Raw genomic sequence first — 14,174 nt, forward strand, 5'->3', positions numbered from 1 at the left:
TCAATCTCATAGTCTAAGATTATGTTTATCTATTTCCTGATTTATGATGACTGAATTAAAACTACTAATTGAACACATCAATTCAGTCCGGGTTTGGCCAACCACTTCAAATGTCGACAACAAATCATCGAGGGGCCCAACGATATCGCTTTTCCTGTTAGGGAAAAAGGAACGAATAAATTTTGACTCATATGCTTGTATCTTTTACTCACCAAATCATGCATGGCATTACGTTTTATAACATCACGCTACTGATGCGTTTATGTAACACCAATACACAACAGACTTGTAAACTACAACTCATATATCTCCATTTCAAGAATATAAGATATTATCATCTCAAAATTACTTGTGATACACTCCATGAAGTAATTATCCGAGCGTGGGTTTATCCAATACTCAAAATCTCCATTTTCTAAGTACTCATGAAGGTTGTAGCAAACACAATTGCTGTCTAAAATCCTTAGACAATCTAAAATCCAATTCATGACAGTTTCATTTCACTATTTACTTCCAAATGTATGAGCAACTGTGCAATTCGAATTATCAAATTATTCAGGAAGTAAAACATGCAAAGTGTAACATAATAATAAACTAATTAACTATGGTCTCAAACCAATTGAAATAAATAAATATCTATTATTTAATCACCATAATAATTACAAATTTTTTCATTATATAATGTTTCGAGCAATCAACTAACCAATTGGATTAAATAACATTACTTATGCCATGCTATGAACATGTATATTGTGCCTCTCTATGGACCTTCCTTTGTGAACACATCGACTGGACATTGTTCCAATGATACACATTGCACAATTCCAAATTCTTGTCACTGTCTAAAATGTATTGGAATTCCAACCTTACATGAATTGACCTTCTGTGATTTTGAGGCTTCAAATTCAAAGAGACTGAGCTAACGATATTATAGAATGTTGCATTGGAACTTTGTTACTAGAAACAGATCTATGATAATGAAGGTTCCAATTCAAGGTACACTCCTTGAACACTTCTCTTGCATTAAAGTTTCCAACTCACATGTAGAGTTAATAATCAACCCCCATTATGGAAACATTTCCATATTCCCATATGACCATCAATTCTGATTAGGAACCATTTCATTCCAGAATCATGTCACTATGGTCCGTCCAAACTAATACCATACTTCCAACTGTCCACAAGATACCAATCTTCAGTAAATCTCAGAATGCTCTTGACAGTTGTTTAACAACTCTAGTAACACAAAAATTCTAATCCTTTTCCTCTCAATGCTCAAGGCATTTAGAAAAATCAGAATACATGAATATTAGAGTATATGTAATCGATCCTATATCAGAAGCACATAGGGCTCAGTTCATTATGTCTCACATAAGGATTTGATATCTGTTCAGTCTCTTGCTATAATATTTTCATATATTTAATTTCCTATGTTGAACCATTTCAACATGTTATTTACATATGTCTATGACTAAGTTCTAATAAACTATACAATCTAATCCTTTAGATTCAAACAAATTATGAGTGCCCTCTCCCTTAATTCTATCATAGAGAAACAATTACCAAACTTTGCAATTTGAAAATTGAAAAACTTTGTTCCCTACGAACAGTGTTATCATCATAAAATACTAGCATAACAATTATGCTCCCACTAGCTTTGACATGTATCCAAAAATCAAATGAATTTCTAGAAATCAATACTCTTGACTTTCTTACTAAAGTATAGATTTTTGTTACGTGATGCTTCGATAAGTCTCCAACTAGAATTATTAAGCTTATACACCTTCATTGGATAGCATATGTGTGTTCAAACCCTTTCATAACTCATAAACGTAAGTCTTGAAAGTTCAAACATTTCCTTGACATTCCTCTAAATTTCAAATATGAAAAGGGATGTCGTAATCATATTGTGAATTTGAGAATGCAATTAATACAAGCAATATACATACTGATATTTACCAGATCCTTTAAAATCTACTAGTGAAATTGTTTCCTCATAATCATTCTCATGAATTAGAGGGAAAACTTTGCAACCTAGATTTTATGGTGCGTAACTTCCCATCTATGTGAATCTATCATTTCCATCCTACAATCATAAGACAAGGTTTGAAAAAAAACCAAATTCAAATTTAGCTTTTGTAACCTCCGGAAAACAATAATAATTTTTTTTTTCATTTTAAAGTATATCAAATCATTCATTAATTGTTCAAAACCAAACATCCAGATATAGTATTCAAAACATCAGAGTACAATCATTCGGAATGTAGAAATCATAAGGGGAGGATGTTATTCCATCACGTCAGGCCTTTCCCTTTCGAATCGGAAGTACCTGAAACCATAAACATAGATGTAAGCACAAAGCTTAGTGAGTTCCTCAAAATAGCACATAGAAAAACATACAAGTTCCATGGGCTACCCCTATGGTCTTTCCTTGGAGTGTCGAGGGCCAAATACCGGTCTTACATACAAGTGGCATGGGCCAAATCTTGGTCTTTCATACAATTGCCAGGGGCCAGATCCTGGTCTTTCATGAAAGTATCAGAGAGACAACTAGCATTCCACATAACAAGTAAGGGGTCGGAATTGGTGCCTTCGACCCGTGGATCTAGTGAGAAAACTCCTTACAGACTGATAAGCCAACTGAATAGCACACCACTCCAAGATCAACTCTACGAGTCACCTTAATGAATTCATTGACACAATCTCAACATATAGATCAAACTATCTAAAATACGCCTAGGTCAAACCCTATTAAGAATCCAGGTCAAAGTCAATTGAGTCAATTGAATTGACTTAGTGAGTACGTTTGGCATACACAAAATGAACGCGAGGCATACTACTTGGCTTACCAGAATCGGGGGAGCTGACTATGTACTTGCAGCATACATACGCGATTGCTCTTAACTTTGTCCATTAAGTGCTTAATCCTTAAGCATTGATGTCCAAAATACAAATCTAGACCCTAAAAGGTGATCTTAACCATAAAGTTTCCAACTTTATGGTTTTGCATGGTTATTAAGACCTTTATAAGAAAAGCCCTAACTTTTTGACCCATTAAGACAACTTAGCCCATGCATGGGAAGAAACCAATGTCCAAGATCATAGTTTTATGACATAACACACCCTAAGACATCTGGAAGGACAACTAAAATGTCTTGGAGTATTCCATACTCACAAAGATCAAGAGTGGGACAAAAAGGTGCCAACTTTAAGCTAAAACTAGATCCAAATGAAATACTTATCAAGGTTGGATCTTTATACCTCCAAAAGATGCACAAAGGGAAGTAGATGTTGGATCCAAGGCCTTGAGTGAAAACACCACAACCTCAAGGTTCTTCCTTCTTCTGCAAGAGCTCCAAAATGACACCAAAAGGCTCTTCAAGCTTCACAAGGCACTCACACACTTTAGGGTTTCGAAATGAGAAAGGGGCTAAACATAAGAGCGTGCATGAGGCCATAAAGGTGCTTAAATAGGGTCTAAACCTAAAATTTAGGGTTTTCACTCTGGCTATATACGCCCAACATACTAAGAGTATGCCCAACGTACGCACACAAGGCCAAATATAATGGAAATTCCATTGGGGACCAATATTGCAAACAAATAATAACCCAAGGGTAAAATTTGAATAACTGAAAAAACTAGATCGTATAGCTTTCCTTTCATGGACAAAACTTTTCTTATTCTAAATTTCTTTCCCTCTGGTAGCCTATGTGGTTATCGCGGTCAAAATTTCAAAAGCGGTCACATGCCGCTATTGGAGATTGTGGTTATCGCGGTGGTTTAGCGATGATATATCGGTTTTTTAATATTACTTATAATTTATAATTTTATATTATATTTATATAGAATTTATATATTTGAGTAATAATACTATAATTCTATATAGAATTAATATCATCAAACCTAAAAAGTCATACTTAAACATAACATAATATTCTATTATAGTAAATGGAAACGAGGTAGTTTCAAATTGTCAAATATAGTTTAATTGCATTGCACGGGTTCAATATCGTATTAGTAGGTCGTGGTTGATTTAAGGAGTTAAGTCCCCAGTCGTAGCATCATAGGTGTGGGTTGATTTACAAAAAACATTAATGTAGTCCGGCCATAGCAGCTCAAGTCTTCGTTAGTATAGAAAGAGATGAGAAAGAGAGTTGTCGGTAGACATAGTTGCTTTGAAAGTGTAGTGAGATAATTAAAACTAGTTTTTCATTGACAAATTAACCAAATGGCCCAAAATGTGAACGGAAATGGAATAGCGCCCGTAGCGCCGCTATAGCGGTTACTAAAATAGCAGTGAATAGCGCCGCTAATAGCGGTACCACAAAATGAAAACGCTAAACCGAAAATGGCAGTTCTTGACCCCCGCAAAACGCTATAGCGCTGCTATAGTGTGCAATTGATAGCTTAGTTGGTAGCACAAGGGCCTACCAGTGCTTCCGGGTTGTTAAGCAGCTCACCCATATTAATCATTTGACCAACATGCTTTTCTTTTGCAGTTAAATGAAAAACATAGAACTAATAAGCATTTACAACTCAACTATAAGTGCACAGAAATAAGAATGTGTCAACCAAACATGATAGGTTATCAACTTTAGGTCGTGTGCTAATGATAAATAAAAGGTTTATTGTTGTTTGACTCTTGAAACCCTCAAGATTAATACAATTCCCATTGACTTCTTGACATATTAGTTTTTTTCTCAAGGAGCATTCCTTGGCAAGCTAAAACAAAATTTTTGTGTGGATTCCCGACAAAAAAAATACTTCATTGAATTGGTCTAAGTTTATCTTTTGTTTTGACGAAAACCTCACAATTCTAAGTCCAAATGTGCTAGAGTAAGAAGACATTATTACTCCAAATTTCATGAGGTGTTATAAACCTTCTTCGTTTGAAATGAGTTTCTAGATACAATTTGTAGTAACTAGAGCATGGCTCTAAAACTTGATTTGGAATGAAGTATAATTGATCTCTTGATTGAACTATTTTTTTGTCAAATTCTGATTCCTCTTCTTAGTCATACAATCGTACTAAGATTTTTTTTGAGGATCAATTGTGATATAAATCCACAATGACTAAGATGATCATAAAATATGATACTAAAGTATTCTCCTTTCTTCTCAGATTAGAGAATCTGTTATCTTTCTTCCTAATAGATTCTTGTTATTCGTTCTACTACTATTTGAATCTTTTAAAAGTATCAAAATTATGATTAATCTTATAAACACAACCATATTGACTAAATCATCAACAATATCACGACGGATAGAGTTACCATCCTTTGTGGTGGATCTGAATAGTCCATGTCAACATGTATTAGATCCATTAGTCCTTTACTTGACTCACATAAACATGTGATCAATGAATTTAGTCATAAATTTCCAATGAACAAGATTATCACATACTATACAATAGGACTTGTATAACACTAGGTATTTATCCAGTTAGTGAAGAGATTTCTTTTCACTTGGTTAATTATGACAATACCACACGCGATATTATAAGAATCAATTCCACAATTAATATTATCAATATTAGAAATGTAACCAACACTTTCATAAATGTCATTGCAAGGAAATATAAATAAGGCAATCAAATAAACCAGAATTTCACTTTATTGAAAATAAACGAAAATTTTAAACTTATCCTTAGAACGCATAACTGAAAAACTATGTTTCTAGACATCTCCTAAGAGCAATAGTAATCTATTAAATTATCCCAACTCCTGAGTAGTAGTTCCAAATTCTGATCTTCGAACCATGTGACTTAAGTCCATTTCTCACAATTAGATTTAGCTCACTCGCTTAAGCTTCCTTCTTTCTCTTCGATCATGCAATAACATCAAAATGTGATTATCACATCATATATTAAGAGTCAATGAATATGAATTTGTTAAAACAATGGATTTAGATAATGGATGTACTTGAAGTATAGCCACACAACGTGACTTCATTATCTCTGAGATCTTTCAGGTACTTTGAGCAGCTTCACAACCAATTTCCCTTCAATTGGAAATAGAAGCATATGGACTCTTTGGGGTTAACACATGCAACTATCTCAAAACTATCCTTTCTATTTACCATACGATCAAACTGTTTGACCTTGGCAGACGCCTTTCCATTGGGAAGAGAAATCTTTTCTAGACCCCCATTGTCACCATTGCCAATGTCCATGGAAACCTTGGAATTAGACCCAATAAGCATTTCTGATTTAGATGTGCTCTTAAGCATTTCTGCTTCAGCAATAATCAATATGTGGGTTAGATCAATTAGATTCACATCAATGTTCGTCATATGAAAGTTCTCAATGAACTGTTCATATGACTTTAGAAGCGAAAACGAACCAAAACAATGGCTTGCTCCCTTGGGAAAACGACACCTATTCTATCCAACTTGTCAATGTATGATTTCACTTCTAGAACATGCGCATACAAAAAAAAAATCATCTTGATGTCTACATGAAAATGGGGTTTGAGTAATTTGGTATCTTTCAACTCGAAGAAAACACAATGTTGGGAGAGTCACTGGAGGAGGAGGCAGAAGAGTTGAAGAAGCACGATGTCTAGTTCAAGCATTTCCTGAAGAAGATAAATTTTTTCACCTTGATTAGAGAGTGGAAGATCATCTTCAGAAGAAAGAGGAAAAACTTTTCCAAAGGAACAAGGAAGACCATTATTGTCTTGACTTGACATCTATAACGGGAGAAAAGTGAATTCAAGTTAGTTGATTTAAATCCTTAATTGTTAACCCATAAATTTAAATTAAGGCTAGGATCCCTATTTTCGATTCAAACTTTAAAGAGGGATGTCGTAATCAATTTCGAATCTATTTTAGGTAGGTAAGGCTTTTACCAAATTCAATCTTATTAAACTCCTAGATATTTTGAGATTCATTGAATCTTATCAATGACATGTTTAATCTTATATTATGCTCTCACTTTTGTGACGTGGATGCCGAGGATCACAAACTAGATGTGAACAACCATGCAAACCCGCTTGACAATCTTGATGTCATATATCATCACACATTGAGGTGCCGATAAACCATACACGTTCCATCAACAATGATAATTTTCAAGATGTCCATCATATCACTTTATAGTCCCTATAAGTATGCTGGTTAGCCACACATGCTCCACTAACAACATATAAAGCATGATGTGTATTTTCATGGATTATCATACTTTTCACATTTTTCCCAAAGTAACAAAGAGTGAGATTTAAAAAAATAGTTCTAGTACTCTAATAGCATTATAATTTTAATGAAGTTAATATCCTATCATATCTGTTCTGCTAATGACCCTCCACCAAACACGGAAGCGATGGGTGAGAGTGGACATCCATTCAACTACCATTTTATATGCAGTTTCCTTATGCCCCTCTTGAAGATTGGCTTCGTTAATCAGGAATATCATCGATCTGACTGACTTGTCTTATACATATATTATTCTAGTCTTCTAATTATATAGTATAAGATGTATTTTGATACTTTTCTAAAATACTAGGTTTAAATTTATATTTTTGAAATTAATATAAAAATTAATTTAATTTAAAATTAAACCAATTAAGATTTAATCTTTATCTTTTAATTAACAAGTAATTAATTTAATTTAAATCTCATGAGGATTAAATAATTATTTACTATTAACTATTAATTAAATAATTTAAATTTAATCCTAATGCAATCCCTACTAAATTTTTGAAAAATAAGGGTATTGGGCTTATCCAATTTTAATTATTCTATTTTAACTAATTAAAACAATAATTTTCAAATAAGGAAACCTTAACTTGCCCTCTAAGTAATAAAAAATAGGGAGGAGGCTAGGGTTTCTAAAACCCTTGTAAAAATCGAAAAATTAAGGGTGGAGGCTAAGGTTTCGAGAACCCTAACAATTTTTGAAAATGCCTCCATTTGGGTTTAGTTTCTATAAACCATGATTTTGATTTACTAAACTTTATGCAAGATCAATGAGAACAATGGTTCTGATACCACTGATGGGTTTTATATGTTACAAAAAATATATTTTTGGTGGAAAAACATAAACCCTAAGTTCATATGCACCCTAAAAGATCTACGTTCTCACTATGATTTGCAAACAACTATTAAATATCAAGAACCCTAGAACTACATTGCTATATTCGAAAAATACTGAAGGGTTATTAGAAAATACCTACATTATGTTTATCGTAGTAAATAAACATTGATTCCTTCTTGATCTAGCTTTAGAAATCAAGCACCGGAAGTTTCGTGCCTCTAATTGTTCACACCTAAACCCTAGCAAGTTGGATGCTAAAGAGTAGAGAGGAGGAGACGAAGGATTTTCATTTCTACCTCTTGTAGAAGGGATGAACGAAATTGTGAACTATTAGGAGGGTTTGTATAGGTGACTATAGGAGCTAGGATAAGGCAAGTTTCCTTGGATAAGCTTTATCCCTTTCGCTTTTCCCCCTAAGGCATCCAAGTTTCCTTAAATACCAAGAAAAGCTCTAGAAACCCATAACCATCTAGAATTTTTCCCCCTCCTAGGGAGGTTCTAGAATTGGTCAATGTTCAACTTTTGAACATTGTCACCTTTAGTTTTTCCACTTTTAATTAATCCAATTAATTCCAATTAATTCTGATTAATTCTAATTAAAAAATAGATTTTCTGATTAATATATTATTCTCATAATATCTTATTAAATTATTTATTTTGATTTCTAATTAATTTATTAATCATATAATAAATTAATAAATCAGTATCTCTCTCCAAATAGAAATCTAATCAATTACCAGGCTTGAGGGCAACCCAAAAGGACTTTACTAATAACTCAAGATTATACTAATTTAATTATTGGCTTAAACACCTAATCCAACATCTACGAGTTTCCAAACGACATTCCACAGGACATTTTGAACAACTACACCAACAAATTGGGGTGGCTTTATAACAAAGAATTTGCAATCTCACCGACTATTGATTGGGCTAAGCTAAATAAGATTGAAATCTTGGTGAAAATAAACCCGTACCTTACCAAGTTGTTTGTTGGAAATGGAATTTCTATTACTTGCAATGGTTAGAGGAACTTATTTTCAATCAAGGATTCGGTTTACAAGGATTTATGTATTGAAATCTTTTCTACCGTTTCTTTCAAAGAAAATATGGTGGATCCATATTTCACGGGTGTACTCATATTCTGACTTGGCGGTCAATATCGGGAATGCAGTCTTGACGAGTTGGCATGGATGATGGGTTTGTATGAGTAAAATGAAGGCATGTCACCTCATTTTGATATATTTTTGTGGTTGGTTGCACGAGATTATTACGAAGGAGTAAAAAGCTATGGGTTTTGGATGACAATTTCAAATGGAGCATTTAATTCAGGTATATCTCAAGAAAGTCACATCCGGTCTCCCATTCACCGTCACATCCATCGCCTTGTTACATTTTCGATGAATCATAAGAAACATGGCGACAAAGTTAGAAGCCTCAATTTATTCTTCCTATGGAGTATATTAGCACCCGGAGTTTGCTGCAACATCCCTTAGTTTCTTGATCAGTATTTGGGGGAAAAACAGTTAGCTCAAGGGAAAGAAGTCCAATCAAGGGTGGACATTTTGTAACCCGATTCGCAAAATCTTATGGTGTATTTATTCCGGTGTTGACTCGTAATTTGACATGCATTAAGTGAAATGATCTTCCTTTGAGTTTTTTTTAGAGTCAATGAATGTGGTAGTGAACATGTGATGATTCTTTCGTATACCCGCTGATGATGAGGTGAGACCGATGGAGAATGTAGAAGAGCAACTGAGACCGAGGGGACGAAGAAATCTGATAGGAAGGGGTGCCAATTGGAGGAGTTCCCATCGACCCATTTCAAAGTCGGGTTGGTTATTATTTGGACAATATTCGAGGAGTGGTGCATTACCAAAATCAAGCATTGAGTGGTATTTATTCGCATTTTCACATTGAACTTCCGCCACTTGTGCCACCGCAAGCTCCTTACATACTAACATGGGAGGAAATTTGGGCACCTGGCAATTTTGGAGCCGGATCGAGTGGATCACAAGGAGATGAAGATGATAATTGAAATGAATTATTATCCTTTTTAATTTTATTCAAGTTTTATTTAGTTTTTTATTCTTGGTTTGTTTTGGTGTGTTTTTATGTGTTTGGTTTGTTTAAGACATGTAACCAAATGATTGTGTTTCTTTTCTTATTTCATGTCTAGGATTTCCTTTGTTTTTATATTTTCACAGAAATTTTGAAATAACAATAGAAAAAAAGTTATGAAAGACTTAGAGTTTAAAAATCGTAGACCACAAATTTTGATAAATGTAGGGTGACATTCGGGTGAGAAAGAGATAAGAGAAAAGAGAGAGTTACAGAAGAAATAAAAGTCTTAAAATGGGTCTTAGGCAGTTAAGTGTTTAATTGAAAGTTTACCACAAGAAGAATTTGTGAAGAACTACAATCTATGACCACCCAGTTCTCATGCATGAGCGATTGTTATTCACGTCGTGAGGAGGCTTACATCGCGATTCTAGAATTAAAAATTTATACTCACATTGTGATTTTTCTTCTATCACGTCATGAGGCCATCAAATGTGATTTTATGCTATTTCATTCAATTTTACGACGAGGCATATGCTTTTCCATGTCAATGTATTAATTTAAAGATTTTACGCACCACACCTTTTCGAAATGCAAGTCTTTGGTTCATTTAATCCGACACATTAACGATTAGCAGCAGAAGTCCAGTCCCAAAAAAATATTTAAGATGTTTCGAGTTTTCCCACCAACAATCAGATTCGATCTCGCCACTACTACCCACATGGGAGTCTATTCCTTTTTCTCCCTTTTATTTCTTTTTATTTCATTTATTGTTTTAAGCATACAATGAGGGCATTATATGAAATAAGTGTAGGGTAGGGGTCGAGAAAGGATAATCAAACGTAAAAGTAAATTAGAAAAAGGCTTGAAATTTAAAAAAATTAACAGGATTGCAAAAATAGTCAAATAAATCTTTTCATTTTTTAAATTTAATATTATTGCATTAGGGCTAGTTTGCTATTATTATGTGGGATGATTCAATGAGGACCCTAAGGCTTAATTGAGCCAATATGTTATAATATATTTGTGGCTTCCCAGTATTTGAGGGACATAATATGTTCAACATTGTGTAATTGAAATGTATCTATGACAACCCAAAAATTTTTATCTTGTAAGTCCAGTCAATCAATCGAGAGTCAGACTTGCTTATGTTACCTTTTAGCCTTGTTAAGGATCATTTTATGAGTTCTAAGCCTAATACACTCAAGGATTGTGTGTAAGGAAGTAAACCAAGTAAGAACCAAGAGCCTAGAACAACATATGATCCATAAAACCCCAACAAGTGAGGTTCACGGCCAAGGTCCATGTTCACGGCCATGAACCCTTGTTAGGTCGTGAACCCCTCGTATATGGATGAATTTTTTCCACTTTGCTTCACTTCTTCTTCTTGGCCGCAATCACTCCATTCTCTCTTAAGTATAATCAAGAACACTTCCATTTCTCATCAAAGTTGTAAGTGATTCTTTCATTATTACTTGATATCCTTCTTAATCTAGTAAAACCCTTTAATTTCATCCATGAATTCATCACTTTTGTTCTAGATCTTCAAGATCATCATCTTTCACCAAGAACACACACTTGTTCTTGGTGGCCGTGAACGCCCAAAGGCTTCCAAATCGTAAGTATCTTTCCATATTCTTGTTAACCACTAGAAACTCTTGAAGTATCATGAAACAAACACCCTATAAGCATAATAAAGATCCCAAATGCATCATCTTCAAGTGTTTACGGTCGTAAAAACTTATTGAGGCCGTAAACTCAAGTGTGTGGCCGTAAACTCCCTTTCATACAATCACATGTGATTGTAACACTTCCTTACAAGTTTTTCCTAGTCCCTAAGGTTATTTCCTTGCATGTTAGTTGTTTTAAACACTAATTACATTCCTATATATATGTGCCATTATATGTCATCTAGGACTCATTTGTGTCTCGGGAATTCATTCGTGGAGCTTCTCATCCTTACACGAATCTTCAATTGAATCACCCATATAAGGTGAGTTCATACCCCTATAATCAATCTTTTAAATGTTTTAAATGCTTTTAAGGGGCGATACAAGTTGAACACAACGATATTGTGTAAAAGTTATTAGTGATGACCATCACGTTAAAGGATTTCTTATGCTTTTATAAGTGATCAAATCAATTCAAAAACTCTTTTAAAGTTATGTTACTTTGTTGTTTAGAAAACTCTATTTTTAAAGTACAATCATAACTCGGTAGACAATCGAGTCTTTTCTACAAATCAAAGACAGTACAAAACAAGCATACTAGTAAACTATAATAGGTATAGTTTAGGAGTTCAGAACGTACAATAACAAGAAAAGGGATGAACATACAATAACAAGAAAAGAAGGAACATACAATAACAAGAATAGAAGGAACATACGATAACAGGAACAAGATAACAATAATGTGAAACCACTACTTCACGACTTAGCAATATACTTGTTAGGTCGCATTTTGTAACGAGAGTCTCCTGGAGGGAGAACGGACATTATGTGTATAGATTTATACGGGAATGACAAGCCTGCATCCCGACTGTTCACTACAGTTTGGCCGGGAGGCCAAGGGGTTACAAATGTCACATCAGTGATCCTCAGTGTGGCAGATGCAGGCACCGCCACTGCTCCTCCCCCTCCCTGCAACCTCGGACAGTCGTCCTTTTTATGGCCAGTCTGGTTACAGTGGAAACATATCGGTCCCTTCTTGGGGCAATCCCTCACGTAGCCCTGTTGACCACAAGAGTAACATCCTGATATCCCAGCCGTCCAACACGCCTCGCTATGAAACCTCCCGCACTTGGCACACCGGCCCAATCCTGCTGGCCCCTACCCAAAGAATCAGAGGTCTTAGGCTTCTTAGCCTGACCCCCTACTGCCTACGCCGGATCAGTCTTCCGCTTTGTGCGGGTATCCAACTCCATCTCCCTCTCACGGGCCTTCTCCACCATCTCATTCAGGGTTTTGCAACCTCGTAAAACTCACAAACTCTCAGATATCATCTCTCTGAATGGAATGATATCGAGTCCTCCTCATCTCCTCATCGGTAGCATACTGTGGGATCAACAAAGCTCGTTCCCGAAACTTGGCGGTGATCTTCGCCACAGTCTCGATGGTCTGCTGCAAGTCATGAAACTCCCTCACTAGGCGTTGCACCTCAATATGTGGTGCAAACTCCGAATCAAACTGCCGAACAAACACGGACCATGATATCTCAGCCACCTCGGCTAGCCCCACCTGACTAGTAACCTCGTCCAACCAATCTCGGGCCCTGTCTCTCAGCACACAAGAAGCAAACCAAACTTTTGTCGCTTCCGCACAAGAAATCGTGCGCTGGGCGTTCTCGATGTCCGCTACCCAGCGTCGGCTGACTATGGGGTCCCTGACCCCAAAAAAACTCCGGCGCCCCACACGCCTTGAACTCCCGGAATGAGGGAGTTCGGGCCCCAACCTAGCCCGCAGCAATCTCAGCCCTGAATTATCTAAGTCTCTCCTCCATGATCTCCATAATGCTCTCCTTGACCGTCCCGAAAATGACTGGGGTAGCGTCAAGAATCCCCTGGTAACCTCAGCTGTAATAAGATCGCACAACCCTTCATCAATGACATCAGTAGTGTCTCCTAATCCTGCCCCAGATCTAGATCCCGATCCTGATCCCCCCGAACCAAATCGTGTCATCACCATGCTGAACTGAAATATCATAAATCACAATGATCAAGATTTCCATATAAGGGATCTTCCGCCACCGATACTCCTTGAAGTTGTCAGATCTAACTTTGGTTCAGGTACAGGTCATGTGCTTCCAGAAGTACGGGCCCAATACTACCTTTTACACCTACCTGTACCTTTCCCTACTGCTGCAACAGATAACTCCACTTTGTCCCACAACTACCGCGTACATAAATCTCAGGCTGCCTGAAGATTCACCCTACTCATATTCATTAAACCAATCATAACAGGTTGCCTTCATGCATGCAAATTGTACACAAAATAGGATAAAATAGACTTTTGAATAAAAGATTCTACCCTAAAACCACAACCAACCAAGGAATAGGAAATAAGGCCAAATCAATCATTCTGAGGC

The sequence above is a fragment of the Lactuca sativa genome, chromosome 7 (genome assembly GCF_002870075.4).
Source record: "Lactuca sativa cultivar Salinas chromosome 7, Lsat_Salinas_v11, whole genome shotgun sequence".
NCBI lineage: Eukaryota > Viridiplantae > Streptophyta > Magnoliopsida > Asterales > Asteraceae > Lactuca > Lactuca sativa.